Consider the following 13,694-nt stretch of genomic DNA (forward strand, 5'->3'; position numbering starts at 1 on the left):
TGTGATTCACAAACATTCAGTGTTAAAGAGGTTGTAGTATAAGAACCCCTTTAGTACCTAATAGTAACAACAGAGATATATACGAACGTTGACAAGAGTACAGACTGCAGGAATGAGAGCCCACGTTTATTCCAGTGATGAGGTAAGTTTTATTCAAAACCATTCGGAGTGTGGAACATCGTTGAGAGATGAGAGAGGAATGAAGATATTAGAGATACTTCTGCGATTATCTAACCTAACCTGATTGGGTAAATTTTGTCATACTTCCTGGTCATATTTATACTACATATCCAGATCACTTTAAAAATATTTAAATAATAATAAATAATTAAATGTTAATTTTTAGATAAAGGGGAACCTGCCATTCATATCATTCTGTGTCAACTACCAGTCCTGTGAAGTCCCAGGGTGCTAAGAAATCCATTTCCGCATTCTGCGTATTCGCCTCCCATAGCCAGAACACCCTCTCTCTGATCTAACAACTTGGCGCAACCGGTATGCCAGTTTTGAAGGATTTTTGCGCGCATCAGGTCTGTACCCCTTTATCATCCTTTAATTCGAAAATTTTAATGATCCCCCCGAAAACGCTATATGGGTCCTTACTCAGTTTCGCAAAACGTTAACTTGAAGCGATTGCAACATGTCAATGGGTTGGTCCACTGGAGTTGTCCTATAGTCTGTATGAATAAACATATATCCTGACTCTCGGGAATGGCCAATAGTTTAAGCACCAGGCTAATCCCAGGGAGAAAAGGGTCAGGACTCAGGTTCCATCATACAGACCATGGCACTGTCTTTTCCTTGCGAGTCACCAGAGTGCTACAACCAGAGCGCATTCCTAGCCTGGAGACAGGGGTCGCGATAAACGGTTTCATTAAATCGACACGATTGCCGATCAGACAATAAATCTGTAGACTGGGTGCTTGAGAGAGATGGGAGATGGGGAAGTGGTGGAGCAGCATTCCAGGAGCAGTCAGCGTCCTTGCTGTGCCGCTGTAGTGGCACCACTGCTATCACCTGTTGTAAGGTCATACTATCAGCAATGTTGCCAACTGGAACTGTCACATAAGGCTGTTTGTGAGGATACTGTCTGAGGAACCTCAGCAATACGATTTCCGCTACAACTGGGCACAATAATAGTGTTAACCAACCTTATAATTACGCATTGGATTATAAGTTTACACTTATATTAACTATGTACAAGAATTTGTTTATAAAATAAGGTTTTGTAAATGAGATAATGAAGCAATTTCTTAAAGATACAATTTATTATATCACGCACTCTTATAATATCTTCAACTATTACCGGGGCAGTTAAAATAAACTTAGATAAGTTATTCGTTCGTCCTTTATGTTTCTCGATAAGAGAAGGATACTTCGTTTCAAATAAGTTACATATTAAAAAAAAAAATTATATCCAACCACGAATAGATGGAGAAACGTTTATCCAAATAACACCCAAGAACTATGAGTTCAAAACCCTCTTGTACATTAATTTGGAAACAACCATAGTCAGTGGAGGGTATTGATGTGTTAAAGAAAAAAAGTATACGTTTGCATCCAGTTTTAGGATGTACAATCTGAACCTGTTTTGAAACGGATACGATATATTGGATATAGCATACGAGATTTAGTACTACTGTTCAGACGTTGCGGGAAATTCTAGCTTCATAACTAAAGTAATTAAATTAACATTTTCATGAACTCAATTGTAAAGTGTATGCTCAGGATTTACTTTAATGATAGGCAAGGAGTATACCTATTTGCCAACTCAGATGTTGTGCCTAAAAGTAAGTCGTACAATAGACAAACGCACCTAAAGAAAGTACCTACATTTCTATTTTTTATGTACACATTTGGAAGATTATTGAACACCAGAAATGTATACCTGATCACAGCAGAGCAAAGCTTGAATTTTGATAGATGTGTGAAAAACAGTGATTGAAATTACTAACAAAGCAGAAGAGTATTTGGCTCTTTTTCAGAAGAAGTCCGCCACTATTTATTTTTGAGTTTTTGTGATTACTTCTCTTCAATAAATAAAAAAACGTGTGAGTAAAGATATAAAACCTAACCTAAACTGTGGTGTTTCCACAGTTTAAATAGTGGCGGCCTTCTTCTGAAAAAGACCCGAATATTTTACCACTAATTTGCTGAAGTAGTTTATAAACGCATATGCCAGGGACCAAGTTGTACGGGGAGGAAGACGCCAAACAAATTAATGTTGGAACCCCTCCACGGTGGGAAAAGCACCTGCGATCCCTCTTGTCAATAGTTAAACCCCCTCGACTGAAAAGTCGATTCTCGAGTCTTTTTCGTCCCCAGAGCCTTTATTGTCCGGAATGTTTAGGATATTACTTTGCATTTTGTGCTGAAGTGTCCCATTCAATTGCTGTTGTAGGGTCTATAGTTGCTTATTACCGGATCTAGAGTGAATTACAGGGAAAAAGTGTTTATACTAGTATTTAAATTCAACAGGAAATATTTAAAACTTGTTCTTAAAACTTAATACACTGATTATACATTAAACATCCTATACTGGTAGTCGAATTGTTAAAAATCTAGCTTCAAATCTGAAGGCTGCTGGTTCAATACCAAGGGGTTAGATACTTTTTTTGTCCCCCTTGACATCCTAGGACGCTAAGTTCTAGCCCGGAACTGTTTTGCACATTACTTGAGGCTAGTCCTAGAGGGTTGCGGCTTCATCACATGGATGAAATCCATTGGTGATTGGCGGGATTTGAACCCGGGACCTCAGGCACCGAAGCCCCGCGCTCTACCACATAAACAGCTCGCCCTCCAGGGATTAGATACTGGACGCAAATATCATTGAGCAAAATATGAATATTGTATTTGATATACCTTCATAAAACGTGTGAAATCTCTATATGAAACTTTATTACTTTTACTACTACACATGGCGTAGGTTTAATTACTTGATTCTAATCTCTTAAGAGGTCAACCATACAGATTTCAGTATCACTGACAAATTTCATATCATAACAAAATAAATAATAACTATGCGTTTGTGTTACATTTCTGTGAGGTATTTCCTTTAGAATTTCAAGACTGAATTCTAATACTTGTTATCACAATAGTTCGGAACAATTATAGAGGTGAAATGTGTATATGAAATTGTATGTTTTACGTATTGTACTGCACATGCAATTGCTCAAGTCTTACGTCTTTAGAGTTTAACTATAAAAATTTTCATTCTATTGCTTCACCGACAAAATTTCGTACTAAAAAAACTAATCATTTCCCGTTTCTGTTTCTTATTGTGAAGTATTTCCTTTACAATTTCAAACCCTAATGTTCATCTCATACAGCACTAAGGGTGATTGCAAGGTAAACTCAATTCATAATTGGAAATTACTCATAAGCTCCTTAACAAGCTTTAACAATCATTTTTCACTTTTCAGAGCGACAATCGCTTTGATGAGAGCTCGTAGATGAAAGTCCAACTGGACTTGTGGTTGGACTACTGATAAGTCCTCTACAGATAAGCGGTGTGGTCCGGTAAGCCGGTTAAGGTTGGCATTCCTGGTGATAATGGGGTTGTTGGGGTAGGAGAGGGAAACCCCACAACTGCGCTAAACATTTACTCTTGGTATTTTCACACTTTTGTGGTTTTAGAAAAAGGGTTGATTGTGTGTAGTAAAGTAGGTCTTATTAAAAGGTACATGAAATAAATATTGATTAATCTTTTGATCAAATTTTACGTTTCTACATTTACCAGTCCGTAAGTTTGGTGTTTGATATGGATTGAGTACAATAAATTAGTTGTAGGCCTAAATCTATATATATAATACGCTAAGCCGATTTTTGTAAACAGAACTCCTCCCTCATTTTTTGGACCGATTTTGATGATTAAAGCGTCAAAAGAATGGCCCTGATCTGTAGTTTTGCAAAGTGTTTTTCATTTTTTGATATCTTTATTAGTTTGGGCAGGATCTTCCATCAAAGTTGGGTTTTCTCCCATAAGATTAACATGGGGGAATCAAAATATTTAATTCGAAACTTTGTCTCCACTAATTTGAGAGAACGGCTGGGAGTAGAAACTTGGTAGAGGTGTCCAAAGAAAGGTCTTGGTCTGCAGATGAGTTATCAAAAGAAAAACGAAATAAATTCGCTTAGAGCTCTGCCCCAGAAGCCTTTAAAGATCCCTCCACAGATTTGTTTTCATTTTGGCCATGTGGATAATACTTTTAGCGAATTTCCCTATAGGAAAGTAGCTATTACCGTAGGTGGCACGGTAAGACCTAGGCCTGGGACCGATTTACTTTTTCATTTTGATGTCCCCAGAAGCCAAAAACACCATTCGTTCAAATCTTTATATATTTTACGGGGGGTTTTATGGGGTATAAAATGGTATTTCTCATTTTTGACCCTCAAAACACAAAATATCCCAATTTATCTCTAGACCTTTTTAAAGAGCTTAAAAAACAAATAATTTAGTATATCAAAGTGTTTTTGTACGGTTATTGGTAACGGAGAAAATTCAAAAAATTTTAAATTTAAAATTCCCATGTTATTCTTATGGAGAATGTTGTAAAATGTTGTAGTTTGCTTGTTTATGGAGATATTTTGGTAAAACTTGGCAAATTTATTTATTTTATACTTAACTATTAATATTTTACTAAAAACCCCACTTTAACAGTTTCCTTGAAGCAGCAAACCTAGGGACTCGTTAAACCTAATGTTATTTAAAAAGATTTAATTGAAAATCAATTCCGACAAATGGAAATTCGCTTTAGTCGGCAGGTTTGCTGCGGCGGGGGTATTTAATGAAACAGCTGTTGATTTTAAAATTGTATTATTCAAACATCACACATTTATTGGGATTTCCTGAATTGACCAAAAGAAGAATTTCCAATGTTATTTTCTGATTTTAAAATTAATTTTTTTCTGTATTATGTCATGTTTTGCAATATAGCTTTCCATTACGAAATCAGTGGAAAATCCTTTTATCCCAGTAACTCTTACAATTATTTCTTATTGAACTATCTTATATCTTATATTGCTTACTAGCGCTACTCAGCAACAAAAACCATTTAATTTATCTCTAAAATATAATATATTCTTAAAGTTACTTAAACCCATAATAGTTACAAAATGCCTAAACTCGCATTGTGACATTTATAATTTGGCTTATAATTCTCCAACAGATAATTCATCTGCAGAATAATTTTATTTTGCTCTTTCCGTGTCTAATAACATCCAAACACAGAAACCTTGCCTAAAATGGTGCCTATTTTGACAAATTATTTGCAGTGGCCTATATTACGGACCGTGGCCCACTGGGTTGGTAACATTATTGAAAATAGCACGACAAAAGGCTGTAAAAAAATGGCCCAAAATGAGTAAATACTATAAGCAGCTACTGTCGTGACAGAAAGGTCATATTCCTTTTAAACTAGATCACATAATCCTTTATAAGATACGTTGATTAACAATGCAGCCAATTTACATTATTTTTGCTTTTTGGAAATTCCACATTGCTGTGTCATTTGCATTATTTGTTGCCAATAAAGCCGCACGACCATATAAATGAGGAGGCCCCTAACAGTTAAAGAATAAAAGCCAACTTCACTTCAAGTATATATTCCACTACACCTAACATCGGTAGAGAGATTTTAGATAAGGCTGAGACAACTAACTGACATCCCCCATGTCCAGGAATTCCAGCTTTAACAGTAACCCCACAACCAATTTCTCAAAACTGTGCTAGAGGGTTAAATTCATTGGCACTGAAGTACGATATGAACTGACACGACGTGACGAAGGAAAAATCAAACTTTCACTGTTAACGGATATACATCCCTTTGAAGTTAGACGTGTCTTCTCAACAAACAGATTTTTTTTTTCAAATAAAATCATAGATAAAAAAAGGCAAAGCCCTCACTGACTCACTGACACACTCACTCACTCATCACTAATTCTCCCACTTCCCATTTACCTAGGAGGCTGAAATTTGGTACACCGATTCTTTAGGCATTAAATAGGAAAACTAAGTTGTTTTTATTCTGATCGGACTCTCGGGCTCCGCCCCATTGGCTCTGGAGTTTCCCATGTTAACCTTATGATTTTTCATATTTAAAAGGAATTAATGAATCTTATCAGCTGTTTCAATTAAACAAGTTGGTCCTGTTCTATGATGTTCAATAGCATTAAAGTTACAAGGATTAACAACAGGGTGCGGCACTATTATTTTTTTTTAATTTATGACAAGTACCTGGGGACCGAGCCTTGCTCGGGTAAAATCATTAGTTTACTATGAAAGCAGTCTTAGTATTGCAGATACATTTATCCATTCCTAAACTCCACACTGCTCGCCTTTACTACTTCCTTTACCACTTCCTACATCGTGGGCCTGTTTCCTTCCCTTCCCATAGCATATTAAGATTGTAGATACCTTAATTTAATCGTCATAAACAGTTCCCGCACTAAGGACTGCTCGCATTTACTACTTCCTTCACCACTTCCTACATCGTGGGCCTGTTTCCTTCCCTCCCCATAGCATTTTCAGATTGTAGATACCTTAATTTAATCGTCGTAACAGTTCCCACACTCTGGACTACTCGCCTTGACTACTTCCTTCACCACTTCATACGTCGCGGACCTGTTTCCCACCCTTCCCATAACATTTTAAGATTGTAGATACCTTAATCTAATCGTCATAAACAGTTCCCACACTCCGGACTACTCGCCTTTACTACTTCCTTCACCACTTCATACGTCGCGGAATTTTTTCCCTCCCTTCCCATAGCATTTCATAGTATTGCAGATACCTTAATTTAATCGTTATAAACAGTTCCCACACTCCGGACTACTCGCCTTTACTACTTCCTTCACTACTTCCTACATCGTGGGCTTGTTTCCTTCCCTTCCCATAGCTTTTTAAGATTGTAGATACCTTAATTTAATCGTCATAAACAGTTCCCACACTCCGGACTACTCGCCTTGACTACTTCCTTCGCCACTTTCAACGTCGCAGACCTGTTTCCCTCCCTTCCCATAGCATTTTAAGATTGTAGATACCTTAATCTAATCGTTATAAACAGTTCCCACACTCCGGACTACTCGCCTTTACTACTTCCTTCACCACTTCATACGTCGCGGAATTGTTTCCCTCCCTTCCCATAGCATTTCATAGTATTGCAGATACCTTAATTTAATCGTTATAAACAGTTCCCACACTCCGGACTACTCGCCTTTACTACTTCCTTCACTACTTCCTACATCGTGGGCCTGTTTCCTTCCCTTCCCATAGCTTTTTAAGATTGTAGATACCTTAATTTAATCGTCATAAACAGTTCCCACACTCCGGACTACTCGCCTTGACTACTTCCTTCGCCACTTTCAACGTCGCAGACCTGTTTCCCTCCCTTCCCATAGCATTTTAAGATTGCAGATACCTTAATCTAATCTTCAAAACAGTTCCTACACCCCAGACTACTCGCCTTGACTACTTCCTTCACCACTTCCTACGTCACGGACCTGTTTCCCTCCCTTCCCTTGGCATTTTAAGATTGCAGATACCTTAATTTAATCGTTATAAACAGTTCCCACACTCCGGACTACTCGCCTTTACCACTTCCTACATCGTGGGCCTGTTTTATTCCCTTTCAATAGCATTTTAAGATTGTAGATACCTTAATTTAATCGTCATAAATAGTTCCCACACTCCGGACAGCTTGCCTTGACTATTTCTTTGCCACTTCCTACGTCGCGGACCTGTTTCCCTCCCTTCCCATAGCATTTACGGATTGCAGATTCCGTAATCTAATCGTCATTAACAGATCCCACACTCCATACTGCTACCCTTGACTACAATGTATCAGTAATCTTCAGTATAATCTTTGCTCAATAGTAACAACTGATGTTTTTCCTTTTGTACTGTATTTTGTTTTGCTAGTACTGTATACTGTGGATAGACAACTTACAAGTCTTTTGTTTACTTTGTACTTTTAGCGAATTTCCCATATAGGGAATAAGCTATTTATTTAATTCACTCAAGATGGTTACTTAGCAACCCATAAGACTAGTGTTAAAAAAATGTGACTTTCAGTTTCATTTTTCTACGTAATTAGATTTTTGTTGGCAGTTCTAACTGCAGTAAACTCGTTTTTAGGCCAGAAATAAACTATTTACAAGATTTAAAGAAAATCGTCGGAGCCGTTTTCGAGATCTTTCTGCAAGCAAGCAAGCAAGCAAGCAAGCAAGCAAGCAAGCATACATACATACAAGCAAACATTGCTCGTATTAGAGTATAGGATAGCTAATTTGCAACCAAAAGGTGAGCGAGCGTAGCGAACAAACTTCAACCTGAAGGCGAGTTAGCGTAGCAAACGAGCTAACCTGAAGGCAAGTGAGCGCAGCGAACGAGCTCCAACCTAAAGGTGAGTGAGCGTAGCGAACGAACTTCAACCAGGACTTGATTGAGCCATGCGAACGAGCTCATCTTGAAAATTAAGAAGTTAAACGAGGCAAAGCCCGCGGGTACAGCTAGTCATAGATAAATCTGCATTACACTAATGAAATCACGGAAGTGAATAACTACAAAAGATCCACCGATACGATTTTAATACTATCTAAAGGTTTTTCCAAAGGAAGAGATACCAGATAACATACTAATAATAACTCCGATGACGTACAGTATGGGAAATATTTTTATTAATTGAATGATCAACCATATTTGGTAACTAACGCAATTAATATCACTAGTTAACCGCCCGTGCTACGCCACGGGAATATTGTCAGCAATAACAAATACTGTTTATCTTCGTATTTTATTTAGGGGCTGTTTAATTTTTTACATGAAATAGAACTGATAGTTGGCCTGTATAAACTATTTTATGTTAATCAAACCGATGTATTATTTTAACCAAATGAATGTTTTATATTAATTCAAGTTTCATTTGAAAAATAAATAGTATACGAACTGCACAATGCTGATAACCTAATAAGTAGCAACTTATGCTATGGAGATAATTTGTTCATGTATATTCCTATATTCGTTGTTTTTTTGTTCATTACATTTGTTGTATGGAATAAAGATAAGTGGAATAAGATATGGAGTAAAGATACCTACATGTAAATCGCGCATCAGCAGTTGGTCGCATTTCACGAATCTTTGACCCATTCTGCGAGTAACAGCTGTGTTTACGTTGTATATATAAAGTTCGGTATACATTGGTTCAATTCAATGTTAGAGGGTATTAACGGTCCAATCCGATGGTAAAACAAAAAGAGTCTTGGATCTTAAAATTATATAGACTACCACTACCAGAAAGATGTTGATTCAAGTGAGACTTAGAACTCACCATTTCAAATGCAACGTTGTATGATATTGTATTATTCAAATAGTTTTTTTTTTTTGTTTCTTTTGACCCTTAATACTTAAGTAACCGTCGATTTCGACGGGTTTCACCTAGTACAATAAATTAGACTGCTCTAAATGTTCACGGCGATAACACATTTGGGGAAGATGAGTGAACAATGATGTTGAATGAATGAGATGATAGCTTGGTTACTGACGAAAATCAGCTGATTTTTAGCCAGTCATTTTAAAACATCACGGATCGCTGGGCCCCGTCTCTAAAACGCTGTCGACTTATCTCAAGGATTGAAACCGATGCTACTCTCTGACAATTAGGTCAGATATAATTAAGTTACTAATCCATATCCATCATTTCTCCAACCTAAAGGGTCACACAATTAATTTATCAAAATCAAACAATTATAAAACCGGTCGTTTACTTACCGAAATCTTAAGAAATAGACATTTGGCAAATTTTCCACTTATTTGTTGTGGTTTGCCCCTGAACTGGTAAGACAAAAAATTGGTTTAATTGCCTTTTATTTTTGTCCCAAATAAAAAAATGTTTGTAGCTACAATCAAGGTACCTATTGACTATGGTCGTGTCATAATTATAAACGTGGCATTTTTGAGAAATACATTGTAACGATAGTTGGTCTCTTGGACGTCATAAAGGGGTACACGAAAACAAACATAAACACACTGGGACACACACATTATCATCGTAAAAAAGGTTCTCACGGACGTAAAACGCACCTATGACTTTCTATACTGTACCGTACTTATTTGATTGTACCGTCCCTGGAGCCGGCTGGAAAACATTTTTTTGTGATTTTATACAAAACAAATTGTGATTTTCTCGACATGGTAACTACGTGATCATGACGCAACAGATGTAAAAACTTTGGTTGTAGCATTTAGTCTGTGGTTGTGGTTACAGCCATGTTTAGTTTGGGATTAAAATACTGTAAATGGTAAATATCCACGATATAGATTTTTCACACATCACCGATTAATGAGAGGTACATCTTAAATTGAATGACAATAGAATAGAAGAATAAAAGAGAAGTTATAATAAACCAACTACAGCTTACAGGGTCACTTTGGTCGTCGCGCCCTTGCCTACCTATCACCAATCAAGGCACGTCCTGCTAAACAATTCCGTCAATTGAGGGAATTAATCCCAGACGTCCCTTCTCTAGGGCGGTAACGTTGGTAACATCGTCTGTTGGTAACACTGAGAAAAGTCAACATTTATTGTTTCGACTGAGAACTTAATAACAGCTGACAATGATCGCTGTCATCTGATTCCCATCCAGCTGTTTTTATACGAATATCAGATTTTTAAAGGATTATTTTTTTTCTTTATTTAATTTACAATCTGTTCAAGTTGAACAATAAGCAATTAAATGATATAATAGTATATTACGTTACTAGTCCTGAAAATAAGTGTTTACCGGACGAGTGTGGTCGTTTCCGTGCGAGACGAAGTCGAGTAAGGGATTACCATACGAGTCCGGTACACACATTTTGGACGAGTTACGTACGATAGTTTACGCCATACTAATAAATCTGTACAAATCCTTATATATTTCCACCAACTAAAGGACTAAAAATCACTAGTCATAATCTCTAAGAGAGGTTATGTTTTTGTTTATAACCATTCATTGCCACCTAAATGCAGTATAATCAGCTGATTGGTGTCCGGTAAAACTCATTACAGTACAGTAGTACGCAATGAAACCCCATTTAAATAAGCTGGCGGCAAACAGCTGTTTTCTGGACTAAATCCTTGCGTGGGAAGTTCGTCAAAATAATGTAGTGTGGCGTAAATAATAATACAACATTAACTTGAAGAACATGAGCTAGTGATTGACCACTGTCAACACTAGCTAACAAAGAGAATTTTGATAACACTTATAGCCGAATCTGAATGGGAGGTCCATATCGTATGTCGCTTCAGTCTGTAAATGGTGTTGTGATTGTCCAATAAATTAAGTGCAAGATGATTTGAATGATTTTCCAATTTTATAATGTATTTTTCACTAGATTTTGTAATTTCTTCTTTGACTTAATAATTGTTCTGTTTGAATTTATTTTGTTGATGGCGATTTGTTGTTGGACGATTTCTTTTTGCGGACAATTTTCCATTTAGATGTAAAAAAAAACAAAGTTTTATAAAGTTACAGGATCTGGAATCTGCTTCTTAGTATTGCGTTTTTCCAGGTAGTTTGTTTTGATTATTACTGTATTTAGATCTAGGAGAGGATTTTTTATTATTTCCCAGTATTGGCATCTCATCTTATTTGTGCTTTATGTACTTCCTCACCTGAAGACGTGGTAAGATTTCAGATCCCGAAACGTCGGGAAAACTCGGTTTTTTCTCATCGTGATTGGAAATGCTTACAACTATCCCTTAGACAACGGTTTAATTGCTGTGTACGTAGCTTCAAATAACTTACATACTCTGACAATGATCATTGTGGAAAGACACAGAAAACATACTTACTAAACCAATGTAATAGTAGTATGTTATCTGTGGTAAAGACTGCGAAGAATCTAATATTAATTTCAAGTGTGTATGCATAGTATGTTTTCTGTGGTATGCATCAATTTAATATGTAGCTATTTTCCCAGTCAAAACTAAAGAAAAAATACCACTGATACTTTTTTGAAGAACTTCTTTGTGTGATCTTTTTGGTTTGGAAACTAAAAATTTGTAATCTGAAGGTTGGGTGCAGAAAACCACTATTTTAAAATGGTTACTGTATTTGGTAAGGTATTCATTAAAAAATCTGTGGAACCACAAAACAAGTGCGCGTACAAACAATTGTTGACAATAGTATCAAACACAGGTCCTGTGGATTCTGCATAACATTTTGTAAAATGTATTAGGCCTAGTCAACATAATAAGATTAGGTTATTGGCAAATCAAAGAATATCTATATTTTAAAGGTCCATTACTGATTACTACATAATTAAAACACATTTTCTCGGATTTGCCTACTAAATCAAACTAGGTATACAAGAATCTTGTGTACTGTATAAAATTTGTAAAATGTATTAGTTAAGATATTGGAAAATCAAAGAATATCTAGATATTTTATAGGTCCATTACTTATTACTACATATTAAAACACATTTTCTCAGCGACAATAATTAGCTGTGTAGGATTTGCATACTGAAAACTAAACAAGAATCAACTGGATGATTTCCTTTTACATTGTAATTAATACAACTAAATGAGGTAGTTTTGTTAAATCGTGCAACAATATAGTATTCTGAATGTACTAATGAATAGTACCTAATTATGTTATTATGTTTACTATACATAAAATGCACCATAACATATCTGTAACCTTACTACCAAAGTATTGTATAAAGTGTGTCCCACTTTTTAAACTAGTCCTATATTTAATTTTGTAAAATTGGAAAAATAGTAAAATACACTTACATAAATGTTGGTAAACAAATATCCAAACACTACCACTCGTGCGGAACTAAGAACACTGATTCATGCGACAACACAGACCCTACAGCACCGAACGCGCATCTGACACTGACGTGACGACAAGAGGAACAAGAACAAGCGAGTCGAGTCGAGAAACGTGTGTTCTAGGTGGGAGTAGGGAGGGATTTTATCCCCGCGGCGAAATAAATAATATCCTGTATGTCAGGTAAAAATTCCCTCAACGTCTCTGTCTATAAAAAATAGCACCCCTAACACTTCTTATGAAGATTGATTGTAATGTGAATTCACAAGCACTGTTGATTAATTAATTGGTTTTAGTGTAAAAAGAGCTAAATTCAAGATTGTATACTCATGTTTTACTGTTTTAGAATCTTGATCGAATACCGGCACCATAATACGAGCTATTCTGTTGGTTTTTTTCTGTCTGTAATCTTTATCTCGAAATCCAGCCGAAGGATTTAGACAAAATTTTAGAATTAGGGACTTATAGTAAAAACATGATTGACCTCAGGAAAACTCGTATTTCGCTATACAACTCGTTCGAAAAAAATTACATTGGCCTTATGTGTTATGGGTTTGCTTGAAAATAATAAGGTAAAAGTAAACAAAAGACTTGTAACATGTGTTCTAACAAACCATCCACAGTACACTAGCAAATTACAAAATACAGTATAAATGGAAAACATCAGTTGTTACTACAGTATTGAGCAAAGATTGCACTGAATATGACTCGATATAGGGAAAAATAGTTCCGATCAAATACTGACCATTTTACTTGGCTCTCTCTTACCAAACTTAATCCCCGAAGTATTCAGGCAATTGTTAGCAAACTTTGTTTTAGCAGTGAAATAAATAAATTAATAAATGTTTAGTAATACTATATTTATTTGATGTAAATAA

At 36.1% G+C, this 13,694-nt stretch overlaps 1 protein-coding gene across 1 annotated transcript in view; it reads right to left on the reverse strand.

The window, feature by feature from the left end:
- Nucleotides 1-12,887, reverse strand: part of LOC128987222 (tetraspanin-18-like) — a 105,598-nt gene extending 92,711 nt beyond the window's left edge. The window contains exon 1 of the mRNA XM_054407971.1: nucleotides 12,777-12,887. The gene's annotated coding sequence lies outside the window, so the exon portion shown is untranslated. The remainder of the gene's footprint in view (nucleotides 1-12,776) is intronic.
- Between the last annotated feature and the right edge of the window lie 807 nt (nucleotides 12,888-13,694).

Source organism: Macrosteles quadrilineatus, unplaced genomic scaffold (genome assembly GCF_028750875.1).
Source record: "Macrosteles quadrilineatus isolate MER2022 unplaced genomic scaffold, UCM_ALF_1.0 Scaffold_2__2_contigs__length_208266976, whole genome shotgun sequence".
Taxonomy (NCBI): Eukaryota; Metazoa; Arthropoda; class Insecta; order Hemiptera; family Cicadellidae; genus Macrosteles; species Macrosteles quadrilineatus.